Source organism: Bufo bufo, chromosome 3, assembly GCF_905171765.1.
Source record: "Bufo bufo chromosome 3, aBufBuf1.1, whole genome shotgun sequence".
NCBI classification, from domain to species: domain Eukaryota; kingdom Metazoa; phylum Chordata; class Amphibia; order Anura; family Bufonidae; genus Bufo; species Bufo bufo.
The window spans coordinates 152,399,917-152,415,181 of NC_053391.1; the positions used below are offsets into that span (position 1 = coordinate 152,399,917).

At 41.8% G+C, this 15,265-nt stretch overlaps 1 long non-coding RNA gene across 1 annotated transcript; it reads left to right on the forward strand.

Annotated features, from left to right (window-relative positions):
* Positions 1–535: 535 nt before the first annotated feature.
* On the forward strand, positions 536–14,530 carry LOC120996558. Its single transcript, XR_005777802.1, has 3 exons — positions 536–663; positions 923–924; positions 14,520–14,530. It is a non-coding gene; the product is annotated as an uncharacterized LOC120996558 (long non-coding RNA).
* Positions 14,531–15,265: the final 735 nt, after the last annotated feature.

A 15,265-nucleotide genomic window follows, 5' to 3' on the forward strand; every position in this document is an offset into this window, starting at 1 on the left:
GGGAGTCCCCACCATCAGGGTCCATCCCTGGGCTTAGGAGTAGGATAGGGTTTTCTAGGGTAAGAATTCCCTATTTTCCACCTGATAATTTTCCCTCATCAATTGAAGCATATCAAATATATGTGACATCATTTACCATCACCTTTGTTATTTTGGGATATCTATTTTAAAATAGTAATAACTATGTACACCTTCAGAGGCAATTTTTGTTCATGATTGCATTTTGTCATTTTTGGCTAAAAATATTTTTTTCAATTGTCCGTTATTACAAATATTGAGTCTTTCTGTCACAAAAGGTTAACTGTTTTTCTAGCTGTGTGATTGGTACTTTCACTTTGTGGCAGTCATTTAATAAACCTTATCTCTAAACTACTGAGGTCATAAACACTTATTTAAGCCACGTTCTTATCAGTAAGATAAGGATTGAGCTGTAATGAATGAGTGTTTAGAATGTCAGAGAGCAGATATAAGGAGCCCATCGGCTCCCCAACTGATAGAAAAGAGAAAAAAATCAAGAGGCTGCTGGTACAGCATGTCAGCTCTGTACATAAAAAAGGCTCCATATTTTTTAATTAAGACCAATTGAAAAAAGATTTTTAGCACAAAAGGAGTACAATGCAATAATAAAAATAAATTGTCCCCAAAGGTGTACATAGCCTTTAAGTATACAACTTTTGATAATGGGGGGGGGGGGGGGGGGTCATTTCTCAAACTGGCATAAAGTAGCACTGGCTTAGTTACCCATAACAACCAATCAGATTTCTCCTTTCATTTTCCAAAGAAGCTGTCCAAAATGAAAGGTGGAATCTGACTGGTTGCTATGGGCAACTCTACTTTACACCAGTTTGATAAATGACCCCTAACTGTTTTGAGTTTTCTTCTTTTAAAAAAGAAAACAAAAAAAAATGGAAAGGTGGACCAGATGTTCATATAGGATTTTTAGTTTGTCAGAACCTCATCCATGTAAAGTGTGAGTGGTATAACTGTGCCTGAGGATCCAATCAGAAGGGGAATAGGAAAAAACACTATTATTTAAAGAAATAAATGTAGCCTCCTCCTGTTTTGAACTAAACATTTGTGCTGTGTTTTGGGTATTTCAAATGGAATTATTTGGCAGAAATGAAGTATGAGGACTGGCACTTGGATTCTCAGATGGCATTTTATATTCTCATAACACAGATAAAGAACTGTAATTTAAGTCATTTGGATTTAATTTATGAAAATCGTGTTGAATACTCGTACATCAACATTGCTATTCAGCACATGAAGAACTGAATTGTACACACTGTATGTTGCCATCGAATGTCGGTGCATTTTTACTAATGATAATAAATATTTCTAAACCTTATATGTTCGGCATTTTCTATTCAAATCTCTGTTTAATTATCAAAAGCGCAGTAAGACGTCAGTAGAGTTCTGCTGGTTTATGTCTTCAGTTTGTTTCTAATTTGTATTGCCTACTTCATCTACTTTATCTTTCACTTTGATAAAGAAATACATTTGGATCAAATTAGCCTTAATTTATATTATGTTGTAGGTCAAAAAATTCAACAGAGTTACAATCTTTTTCTGCTTGTGGCAATCAAAAAGAAAACACTGCGGCAGATTTATTAATCCTTTAAATAATAATATTTTAGGGCTGCACCAGGCGATCAGTCAGACGATTGTCAGGAAGGAACGATTCGCCTGCTTGTCACCGGAGAAGACCACTGCTATTACAGGGTATGGGGAGGAGTGATGCTAATGCCATCGCTTATCCCCATACTTAATCATTATTTGTTGGCAGCAGACTCTGCCACTGGCGAACAATGATTTTCAACCTGCTTAAAAGTTGCGATTGCCCGAGGAACGAGCATTTGCTCATTCATCTGGTAATCGATGGTAGTATTACACAGGTATATCATCGCTAATGAACGCTTGTCAGCGATGATCTGCCAGACAGGCTGTCTAGACATATACCAAATTTATTATAGGGGTCAGGCTGGATAATAGATTGGGTGCATTGCTAGGCACTTTTATCTAACTCTAATCTTTGGTTGGCTTACTTTGAGACAGAATTTTATAACAGAATTAAAGATTCAATTTGTAAAGAAGTTATATTTGTGTGTTTTTAAATAGAAGGTGACCAACATGGGTCCAGCTTCCCTAACACCCAGCGACCAGTGATTTCTGACAAGGAAAGCAGCATGTAGGCTGATATTTCCTCTACAATGGCTAAGTCTGCTCATTGGAGTAGTTCTCCATTATTGAACATAGAAGGATGACCCAAGCTGGAGACTCTACTCAATAATGTCCATATGCACTTATATGCACTTATAAGGAATTTGAGCAAGGGTTGTCCCATGGGGAGACTCCCTGTTCATTAGTGTTGAGCGCGAATATTCGAAAAGCTAATTTTTATCGCGAATATCGGCACTTTGAGAATTTGAGAATATTTAGAATATAGTGCTATATATTCGTAATGACAAATATTTTTTTATTTTTTTAACACAGTACACATCAGGTGATCATCCCTCCCTTCTTCTAGTTTGTGGGCCAATGAGAAGGCTTTGTCACAGCTTAGCAACATCCCTAGCAACCAATAGAAAAGTTGCCTATCCCTTACTATATAAGAACCTCCCCAGCAGCTATTATATAAAGTTTATTGCAGTTATGAAAGAGACAGCAGTGTCATTGTTGTGCTCTGTGCTTTGTGTTATTACATTAGACAGTTAACTTATATATATAATTTAGATAGTTCGGGGGAGGTAGTAAGTGTAGGTTAGATTGATCTATAGTGTAGCTGATAGGTTCCATTGCAGGGTGTTAGGCAATGTAATAGGTTCTGATGTCGATACATACATGCTACAGACATAGTTGCACGCATTGTGAAAAAATATGTACATCATTAATTGCCGAAAATTTGCAAGCGCAAATATGTTGGAGCACTCTATCTGAATATAAAGCTATTCTAAGGTTCTGCCGTGCCAACCATTTTCTCCAGTCTCAGGAAACTTATACCAGCTTGAAAAATGCAGCATAAGTGACCCACGCAGGTATTTTGTGCACATTAAGCGAATAATATATTGCCGATTTTCGCAATCAAGAATATAATCTCGAATTTGCGGATATATGATGAATATTCTGTAAAATATTTGCGAAATATCATGAATTCGAATATTGTTCCTACCACTCATCACTACTGTTCATATAAACTGTAACGGTCTGGGAGAATTAAGTTCCAACTCTGGGACCTACTTCTACCTTAAGAAACCATGGCTCTCTCCATTTACTGCTATGGGACTTCCGAATATAGCTGAGCGTGTTTACAATTTTTGGAAGTTCCATAGCAGTGAATTAAGAGAGATGCACATGTCATGTTTACTCTACATTGCATCATGTAATAGGTTCCCATATTTGAGATAGGAGCGTGTACCAGAGGTTGTATCCAGACCTATTGGACTTTTATGGTACACTGTCCAAATGGGACAGCCCAATCAACTAAAAACCATAATGCAACAGATGAAATATTACTTGTTCATATGAAAGGTGAGAATGTGGACTTTTATGCTATATTTGTAACTCATGTAATCCACTCGAAAAGTACAATAAGTAAAGCAAATCTCATCAATAAAAAAAATGGAAGAGAGAAACATGGAACTTCCTACAATTGATTGGTCATGCATTAGGCTATGATTATTAAGGGAAAGGATGTACTGGCAACAATAATTTCTGAAATTGGAAAGATTATACAAGAATTCAAGCTAGAAATTGCCCCAACATTGCCCTAACATATGTAAGAAACAAATCTCCAACTGATGAAGTTCAGTTCAGTTTAGTTTTTTTCATGCACAGAAGAAGTGATGTTTGTCCAGCACAATGAGGAAATTTATCATGAGGATTTATTTGAAGACAGTTTTTCTTAATTCTGCATTGGCACCCAGTACTTTGTGGTAAATATAAAATGCCACATAAGTGTTAAAGTTCATGCATTTTTAAACCTCATATTTTTGTCTAGAAATGCTACTGAATGTTTACTTAAGCCACTTCCTCCTCTTCCTATTATAGTGAGTTTGATAGTTTAAGGTTTTTTTTACTTTTAAAAAAGTTGCATTTATAATGAAACTAGTGAAACAAATTAACATAACCAACAGCATGCCCTTTCCAACCCACTTTTCAAAACAGAAAGTTGCAAAAATGTGCGTGCAGTTAGGCTCCAAAGCTCACAGAGCCCTCTTTTGTGACTTTTTAAAGCAAAATTTTTTAAAATTCAGGGAATAGTAAATTCCCCCCAAAGAATTTCCTTTTCTCTCTGTTATCAGTATTAGGGCCCTTGCACATGACCATGGCCTTGCACACGATCAATACTGCTCTGGGACATATGGCTCACTCATGGACCATATGTCTTAGAGGGCTTACGGTCATGTGCAAGGGCCCTTAGACTCCAAAGTTGCCATTGATGCAAAAAAAAAAAGTTTCATATATATATATATATATATATATATATACAGTCAGGTCCATAAATATTGGGACATCAACACAATTCTAACATTTTTGGCTCTATACACCACCACAATGGATTTGAAATGAAACAAACAAGATGTGCTTTAACTGCAGAATATAAGCTTTAATTTGAGGGTATTTACATCCAAATCAGGTGAACGGTGTAGGAATTACAACAGTTTGCATATATGCCTCCCACTTGTTAAGGGACCAAAAGTAATGGGACATAATAATAATCATAAATAAAATTTTCACTTTATAATACTTGGTTGCAAATCCTTTGCAGTCAATTACAGCCTGAAGTCTGGAATGCATAGACATCACCAGATGCTGGGTTTCATCACTGGTGATGCTCTGCCAGGCCTCTACTGCAACTGTCTTCAGTTGCTGCTTGTTCTTGGGGCATTTTCCCTTCAGTTTTGTCTTCAGCAAGTGAAATGCATGCTCAATCAGATTCAGGTCAGGTGATTGACTTGGCCATTGCATAACATTCCACTTCTTTCCCTTAAAAAACTCTTTGGTTGCTTTTGCAGTATGCTTTGGGTCATTGTCCATCTGCACTGTGAAGCGCCGTCCAATGAGTTCTGAAGCATTTGGCTGAATATGAGCAGATAATATTGCCCGAAACACTTCAGAATTCATCCTGCTGCTTTTGTCAGCAGTCACCTCATCAATAAATACAAGAGAACCAGTTCCATTGGCAGCCATACATGCCCACGCCATGACCCTACCACCACCATGCTTCACTGATGAGGTGGTATGCTTAGGATCATGAGCAGTTCTTTTCCTTCTCCATACTCTTCTCTTCCCATCACTCTGGTACAAGTTGATCTTGGTCTCATCTGTCAATAGGATGTTGTTCCAGAACTGTGAAGGCTTTTTTAGATGTTGTTTGGCAAACTCTAATCTGGCCTTCCTGTTTTTGAGGCTCACCAATAGGTTACATCTTGTGGTGAACCCTCTGCATTCACTGGTGAAGTCTTCCCTTGATTGTTGACTTTGACACACATACTACAAAGAAAAAAATAAGGGGTTGGGTCAGCACAACCTGCCTGCAGGTGCACATCACTATGGCGAAATACATATACAAACGGAAAATGCAAATGTGATCGCACACTACATCCAGCACTCTGCCCTCCATGCTGGATGAGACATTGGTTTATATTTTGGCCAAAGCATAGTAAGCCACTCACCGCGTCAAGGTTGTCTCATGAGTGGTCCCTAACTCTTGTTCCTACCTGTTCATGGGCCATGACAGCCACATAAAATCCAGGGAATGCAGGTCAGCATGCAAGCCAAGTACACTTTGCTTGTAACCCCGTCCGGTGCCATTACAGCTTTCATCGGATCCAGGGATGCAAGTACCAACATGCATGCTGAACCCACCATATACTTCTCCTGGAGCCAGATGGCTAATGGTAGGTTCTATACAAGCAGACTCAGTTTTATACTGACTTTAAAACCAGCCTCAAGGACAGATTAACTGGTCAGGTGTGCAATGACTCCAAGGAGATCGCCACGCCTCCAATATATACTACAAAGAAAAAAATAAGGGGTTGGGTCAGCACAACCTGCCTGCAGGTGCACATCACTATGGCGAAATACATATACAAACGGAAAATGCAAATGTGATCGCACACTACATCCAGCACTCTGCCCTCCATGCTGGATGAGACATTGGTTTATATTTTGGCCAAAGCATAGTAAGCCACTCACCGCGTCAAGGTTGTCTCATGAGTGGTCCCTAACTCTTGTTCCTACCTGTTCATGGGCCATGACAGCCACATAAAATCCAGGGAATGCAGGTCAGCATGCAAGCCAAGTACACTATGCTTGTAACCCCGTCCGGTGCCATTACAGCTTTCATCGGATCCAGGGATGCAAGTACCAACATGCATGCTGAACCCACCATATACTTCTCCTGGAGCCAGATGGCTAATGGTAGGTTCTATACAAGCAGACTCAGTTTTATACTGACTTTAAAACCAGCCTCAAGGACAGATTAACTGGTCAGGTGTGCAATGACTCCAAGGAGATCGCCACGCCTCCAATATATACTACAAAGAAAAAAATAAGGGGTTGGGTCAGCACAACCTGCCTGCAGGTGCACATCACTATGGCGAAATACATATACAAACGGAAAATGCAAATGTGATCGCACACTACATCCAGCACTCTGCCCTCCATGCTGGATGAGACATTGGTTTATATTTTGGCCAAAGCATAGTAAGCCACTCACCGCGTCAAGGTTGTCTCATGAGTGGTCCCTAACTCTTGTTCCTACCTGTTCATGGGCCATGACAGCCACATAAAATCCAGGGAATGCAGGTCAGCATGCAAGCCAAGTACACTTTGCTTGTAACCCCGTCCGGTGCCATTACAGCTTTCATCGGATCCAGGGATGCAAGTACCAACATGCATGTTGAACCCACCATATACTTCTCCTGGAGCCAGATGGCTAATGGTAGGTTCTATACAAGCAGACTCAGTTTTATACTGACTTTAAAACCAGCCTCAAGGACAGATTAACTGGTCAGGTGTGCAATGACTCCAAGGAGATCGCCACGCCTCCAATATATACTACAAAGAAAAAAATAAGGGGTTGGGTCAGCACAACCTGCCTGCAGGTGCACATCACTATGGCGAAATACATATACAAACGGAAAATGCAAATGTGATCGCACACTACATCCAGCACTCTGCCCTCCATGCTGGATGAGACATTGGTTTATATTTTGGCCAAAGCATAGTAAGCCACTCACCGCGTCAAGGTTGTCTCATGAGTGGTCCCTAACTCTTGTTCCTACCTGTTCATGGGCCATGACAGCCACATAAAATCCAGGGAATGCAGGTCAGCATGCAAGCCAAGTACACTTTGCTTGTAACCCCGTCCGGTGCCATTACAGCTTTCATCGGATCCAGGGATGCAAGTACCAACATGCATGCTGAACCCACCATATACTTCTCCTGGAGCCAGATGGCTAATGGTAGGTTCTATACAAGCAGACTCAGTTTTATACTGACTTTAAAACCAGCCTCAAGGACAGATTAACTGGTCAGGTGTGCAATGACTCCAAGGAGATCGCCACGCCTCCAATATATACTACAAAGAAAAAAATAAGGGGTTGGGTCAGCACAACCTGCCTGCAGGTGCACATCACTATGGCGAAATACATATACAAACGGAAAATGCAAATGTGATCGCACACTACATCCAGCACTCTGCCCTCCATGCTGGATGAGACATTGGTTTATATTTTGGCCAAAGCATAGTAAGCCACTCACCGCGTCAAGGTTGTCTCATGAGTGGTCCCCAACTCTTGTTCCTACCTGTTCATGGGCCATGACAGCCACATAAAATCCAGGGAATGCAGGTCAGCATGCAAGCCAAGTACACTATGCTTGTAACCCCGTCCGGTGCCATTACAGCTTTCATCGGATCCAGGGATGCAAGTACCAACATGCATGCTGAACCCACCATATACTTCTCCTGGAGCCAGATGGCTAATGGTAGGTTCTATACAAGCAGACTCAGTTTTATACTGACTTTAAAACCAGCCTCAAGGACAGATTAACTGGTCAGGTGTGCAATGACTCCAAGGAGATCGCCACGCCTCCAATATATACTACAAAGAAAAAAATAAGGGGTTGGGTCAGCACAACCTGCCTGCAGGTGCACATCACTATGGCGAAATACATATACAAACGGAAAATGCAAATGTGATCGCACACTACATCCAGCACTCTGCCCTCCATGCTGGATGAGACATTGGTTTATATTTTGGCCAAAGCATAGTAAGCCACTCACCGCGTCAAGGTTGTCTCATGAGTGGTCCCTAACTCTTGTTCCTACCTGTTCATGGGCCATGACAGCCACATAAAATCCAGGGAATGCAGGTCAGCATGCAAGCCAAGTACACTTTGCTTGTAACCCCGTCCGGTGCCATTACAGCTTTCATCGGATCCAGGGATGCAAGTACCAACATGCATGCTGAACCCACCATATACTTCTCCTGGAGCCAGATGGCTAATGGTAGGTTCTATACAAGCAGACTCAGTTTTATACTGACTTTAAAACCAGCCTCAAGGACAGATTAACTGGTCAGGTGTGCAATGACTCCAAGGAGATCGCCACGCCTCCAATATATACTACAAAGAAAAAAATAAGGGGTTGGGTCAGCACAACCTGCCTGCAGGTGCACATCACTATGGCGAAATACATATACAAACGGAAAATGCAAATGTGATCGCACACTACATCCAGCACTCTGCCTTCCATGCTGGATGAGACATTGGTTTATATTTTGGCCAAAGCATAGTAAGCCACTCACCGCGTCAAGGTTGTCTCATGAGTGGTCCCTAACTCTTGTTCCTACCTGTTCATGGGCCATGACAGCCACATAAAATCCAGGGAATGCAGGTCAGCATGCAAGCCAAGTACACTTTGCTTGTAACCCCATCCGGTGCCATTACAGCTTTCATCGGATCCAGGGATGCAAGTACCAACATGCATGCTGAACCCACCATATACTTCTCCTGGAGCCAGATGGCTAATGGTAGGTTCTATACAAGCAGACTCAGTTTTATACTGACTTAAAAACCAGCCTCAAGGACAGATTAACTGGTCAGGTGTGCAATGACTCCAAGGAGATCGCCACGCCTCCAATATATACTACAAAGAAAAAAATAAGGGGTTGGGTCAGCACAACCTGCCTGCAGGTGCACATCACTATGGCGAAATACATATACAAACGGAAAATGCAAATGTGATCGCACACTACATCCAGCACTCTGCCCTCCATGCTGGATGAGACATTGGTTTATATTTTGGCCAAAGCATAGTAAGCCACTCACCGCGTCAAGGTTGTCTCATGAGTGGTCCCTAACTCTTGTTCCTACCTGTTCATGGGCCATGACAGCCACATAAAATCCAGGGAATGCAGGTCAGCATGCAAGCCAAGTACACTATGCTTGTAACCCCGTCCGGTGCCATTACAGCTTTCATCGGATCCAGGGATGCAAGTACCAACATGCATGCTGAACCCACCATATACTTCTCCTGGAGCCAGATGGCTAATGGTAGGTTCTATACAAGCAGACTCAGTTTTATACTGACTTTAAAACCAGCCTCAAGGACAGATTAACTGGTCAGGTGTGCAATGACTCCAAGGAGATCGCCACGCCTCCAATATATACTACAAAGAAAAAAATAAGGGGTTGGGTCAGCACAACCTGCCTGTAGGTGCACATCACTATGGCGAAATACATATACAAACGGAAAATGCAAATGTGATCGCACACTACATCCAGCACTCTGCCCTCCATGCTGGATGAGACATTGGTTTATATTTTGGCCAAAGCATAGTAAGCCACTCACCGCGTCAAGGTTGTCTCATGAGTGGTCCCTAACTCTTGTTCCTACCTGTTCATGGGCCATGACAGCCACATAAAATCCAGGGAATGCAGGTCAGCATGCAAGCCAAGTACACTTTGCTTGTAACCCCGTCCGGTGCCATTACAGCTTTCATCGGATCCAGGGATGCAAGTACCAACATGCATGTTGAACCCACCATATACTTCTCCTGGAGCCAGATGGCTAATGGTAGGTTCTATACAAGCAGACTCAGTTTTATACTGACTTTAAAACCAGCCTCAAGGACAGATTAACTGGTCAGGTGTGCAATGACTCCAAGGAGATCGCCACGCCTCCAATATATACTACAAAGAAAAAAATAAGGGGTTGGGTCAGCACAACCTGCCTGCAGGTGCACATCACTATGGCGAAATACATATACAAACGGAAAATGCAAATGTGATCGCACACTACATCCAGCACTCTGCCCTCCATGCTGGATGAGACATTGGTTTATATTTTGGCCAAAGCATAGTAAGCCACTCACCGCGTCAAGGTTGTCTCATGAGTGGTCCCTAACTCTTGTTCCTACCTGTTCATGGGCCATGACAGCCACATAAAATCCAGGGAATGCAGGTCAGCATGCAAGCCAAGTACACTTTGCTTGTAACCCCGTCCGGTGCCATTACAGCTTTCATCGGATCCAGGGATGCAAGTACCAACATGCATGCTGAACCCACCATATACTTCTCCTGGAGCCAGATGGCTAATGGTAGGTTCTATACAAGCAGACTCAGTTTTATACTGACTTTAAAACCAGCCTCAAGGACAGATTAACTGGTCAGGTGTGCAATGACTCCAAGGAGATCGCCACGCCTCCAATATATACTACAAAGAAAAAAATAAGGGGTTGGGTCAGCACAACCTGCCTGCAGGTGCACATCACTATGGCGAAATACATATACAAACGGAAAATGCAAATGTGATCGCACACTACATCCAGCACTCTGCCCTCCATGCTGGATGAGACATTGGTTTATATTTTGGCCAAAGCATAGTAAGCCACTCACCGCGTCAAGGTTGTCTCATGAGTGGTCCCTAACTCTTGTTCCTACCTGTTCATGGGCCATGACAGCCACATAAAATCCAGGGAATGCAGGTCAGCATGCAAGCCAAGTACACTTTGCTTGTAACCCCATCCGGTGCCATTACAGCTTTCATCGGATCCAGGGATGCAAGTACCAACATGCATGCTGAACCCACCATATACTTCTCCTGGAGCCAGATGGCTAATGGTAGGTTCTATACAAGCAGACTCAGTTTTATACTGACTTAAAAACCAGCCTCAAGGACAGATTAACTGGTCAGGTGTGCAATGACTCCAAGGAGATCGCCACGCCTCCAATATATACTACAAAGAAAAAAATAAGGGGTTGGGTCAGCACAACCTGCCTGCAGGTGCACATCACTATGGCGAAATACATATACAAACGGAAAATGCAAATGTGATCGCACACTACATCCAGCACTCTGCCCTCCATGCTGGATGAGACATTGGTTTATATTTTGGCCAAAGCATAGTAAGCCACTCACCGCGTCAAGGTTGTCTCATGAGTGGTCCCTAACTCTTGTTCCTACCTGTTCATGGGCCATGACAGCCACATAAAATCCAGGGAATGCAGGTCAGCATGCAAGCCAAGTACACTTTGCTTGTAACCCCGTCCGGTGCCATTACAGCTTTCATCGGATCCAGGGTGCGATCACATTTGCATTTTCCGTTTGTATATGTATTTCGCCATAGTGATGTGCACCTGCAGGCAGGTTGTGCTGACCCAACCCCTTATTTTTTTCTTTGTAGTATATATTGGAGGCGTGGCGATCTCCTTGGAGTCATTGCACACCTGACCAGTTAATCTGTCCTTGAGGCTGGTTTTAAAGTCAGTATAAAACTGAGTCTGCTTGTATAGAACCTACCATTAGCCATCTGGCTCCAGGAGAAGTATATGGTGGGTTCAGCATGCATGTTGGTACTTGCATCCCTGGATCCGATGAAAGCTGTAATGGCACCGGACGGGGTTACAAGCAAAGTGTACTTGGCTTGCATGCTGACCTGCATTCCCTGGATTTTATGTGGCTGTCATGGCCCATGAACAGGTAGGAACAAGAGTTAGGGACCACTCATGAGACAACCTTGACGCGGTGAGTGGCTTACTATGCTTTGGCCAAAATATAAACCAATGTCTCATCCAGCATGGAGGGCAGAGTGCTGGATGTAGTGTGCGATCACATTTGCATTTTCCGTTTGACACACATACACCTACCTCCTGGAGAGTGTTCTTGATCTGGCCAACTGTTGCGAAGGGTGTTTTCTTCACCAGGGAAATAATTCTTCGGTCATCCACCACAGTTGTTTTCCATGGTCTTCCGGGTCTTTTGGTGTTGCTGAGCTCACTGGTGCGTTCTTTCTTTTTAAGAATGTTCCAAACAGTTGTTTTGGCCACGCCTAATGTTTTTGCTATCTCTATGATGTTTTTTTTTTTTTTTTTCCAACCTAATGATGGCTTGCTTCACTGATGGTGACAGCTCTTTGGATCTCATCTTGAGAGTTGACAGCAACAGATTCCTAATGCAAATGGCACACTTGAAATTAACTCTGGACCTTTTATCTGCTCATTGTAATTGGGATAATGAGGGAATAACACACACCTGGCCATGGAACATGGCTGAGTTGTCCCATTACTTTTGGTCCCTTAACAAGTGGGAGGCACATATGCAAACTATTGTAATTCCTACACCGTTTACCTGATTTGGATGTAAATACCCTCAAATTAAATCTGACAGTCTGCAGTTAAAGCACATCTTGTTTGTTTTATTTCAAATCAATTGTGGTGGTGTATAGAGCCAAAAATGTTAGAATTGTGTTGATGTCTCAATATTTATGGACCTGACTGTATATATAGTGCTGTTGGGTACAATGGGATTTAGATTCGTATGTTCTATACTCCTCATGTTTCTTATATTCTTATATTTGGTTTGACGTTTCGACTCCAGGCGATCATCAGCATTGCATAAATGACTGATGCCAGAATGCACTATATGCCAGAAAGAATCTACAAATCTCAACCTTCCTTGCCAATCACTGTGTGGTTGTTGCGGGACATCTAAATAAACCAGGCATTTGACTGACAGCAGGAAAAATTATTGAAAGAGTCTCAGGGGGTACCTACTGTATATTCACAATGACAAATTCATCACTCAAGATAATTACAGCTTAGGAACAGAAATTTTCATGCAAACAGATGTTCTATTCTGCTATCAAATTGTATAGTATGCCAGTACAGAATAGAAATACAAATTTGGCAAAGCAATGTAGGATATAGCAAAGTCCCGAGTTATGAACACAAAGAGATTTGTTTTCCTTTACTTTTATTAAGTGACTAAGAACAAATATAGACTAGCATGGGTTATAAGGAAAGTTCTTCAGTGGTGACTAGGGGGCATGCAGAACATTGTCGATTGTCTTGATCTCAGAAATGATGATTCCTTGTCAAATCAGGACACTCATGCCTGTCACAGTACAATATTTATGGCCAAATTTCTTTGTTTAGATTTAGATATAAAGAGGACATATGCCTCTCTGGAAGTTTAACTTCTACATTCAAGAATTGCTCCTATATTTGGTTGATAGCACCATAGGAAATAATTTGAAAAATCCAGTGTTGCTTCTACCTACTTGTGTCCTTAGTCCTGTGTGTCCTTAGAGACAGCCACCTTTATATACACACATACAATGGTTGTAGCAATGGTTGAAGAAGGGGATTGATGAGAACCGTGCTAAAATCATGAATATAGCAGATTCATAAGTCCAGTGTACCAGTTTGAAAAAATGTCCTACACATTTTTCCTAACGTGTGACCCACGAACACAGTGGATCTGTATCTCCAATTAAATGCTTTAAAGGGGTTGGCCCATCTCAGACATTGATGGCATATTGCTAGGAGTTTCCAATAGGGCCCCCGAAGTGAAGGAGAGTACACACATGTGTGGTATGCTTTCCATTTACTGATATAGGAGTTCTGAGAAATTTTCGGAAGTCCCATAGCTGTGAATGGAGAATGCACTGCACTTGCATGGCAACCTCTCCATTCACTGCTATGAGATTGCCAAAAAAAAGAAGAGCACTGACTCAGCTATTTTTAGAACTCCCATATCTGTAAATAGTAGTACTCTCTCCTTCACTACAGAGGGCCTTTTCTGGAAATAGGAGCGAGTCTCAGAGGTGGAACCAATACATAGCTGACATGGATGGAATTTCCTTGTCATCAATGTCTGAGATGGGAATACCCCTATGAATTGGTAAACTCTTTAGCATGACTTAACCCCTAGGATACCAGCGCCCTATATGTACAGCGCTGGGAACTGTGTCTGAAATCCCAGCTCCGTACAGCTGCGGTGCACTGATCGAGCAGGAGCAGGAGCTGCAGGGGTCCGTCAGTCATTGATAGCCAGACCCCTGCTATATACACCAGCATCGGTGAAAACATTGATGCTGGCACATTAACCCTTGCACTGCCGCGGTCAGCACTGACCATGGCATGTGCGGTATCCTCACGTGTCCAGGGTGTCCATTGTGCTGCTTTTCCTGTCAGCCTATGAGATCCATCCCCCTGAATCTCACAGGAAGCAGACTGTAAGTGTATTACACTCAGTAATACACTTCCAGCCAATGCATTACAAAACAGATGTATTATCTAACTTTACACGATGGTTGGCTTACTTTGTGCCATAAGGTATTGCCAATATTTTGCTGCAGTTTCAATGCAAATCTTTACATCTTTAACCTTCAGATGTAGTAAGTTAACACTCAAACTCTTAACTCAAATTTCTTAACTTATTGCGATATCCCAACACAAAAGCCATTGAAAAGCAATTGAAGGTGTCGGCTTAACACAACTAGTTTAGTTAAGCATGTGTGTTAACTCTTCTACTTCTATACCCTTTTCTATTAAACTAAACCCTTTATCAAAAGTGAATATTTCTTTTGGTGCATTTACTCCATAAATAGGTCTTAAAGTTGTGATATTTGTTGCCAGAAATGTTACAAATTTTGGTGCATTTGATGCCAAATTCTAGGTGCAATCACATTAGTAGATGTAGGCTACTGTGAACAGTAGACCCTACTCTAAAAGAAACCTGTCACAGCTGGGAAATGTAATGCATTTCTGAAGTGTGTAAACAATGGGATTAGAAAATGCTGTAATGAGCACAGGTACTGTAGAGCGGTACAAAATTGTTTGGTGGTATATAAAGAGAAATCAATAAAAAATACATTTAAACATTGAAATATTATTTGCATAAATGTAATTTTATCAGTTCTACAAACCTGTAGAACTCTTGTTTATTTTATTAATCTGATAAAATATTCATCCA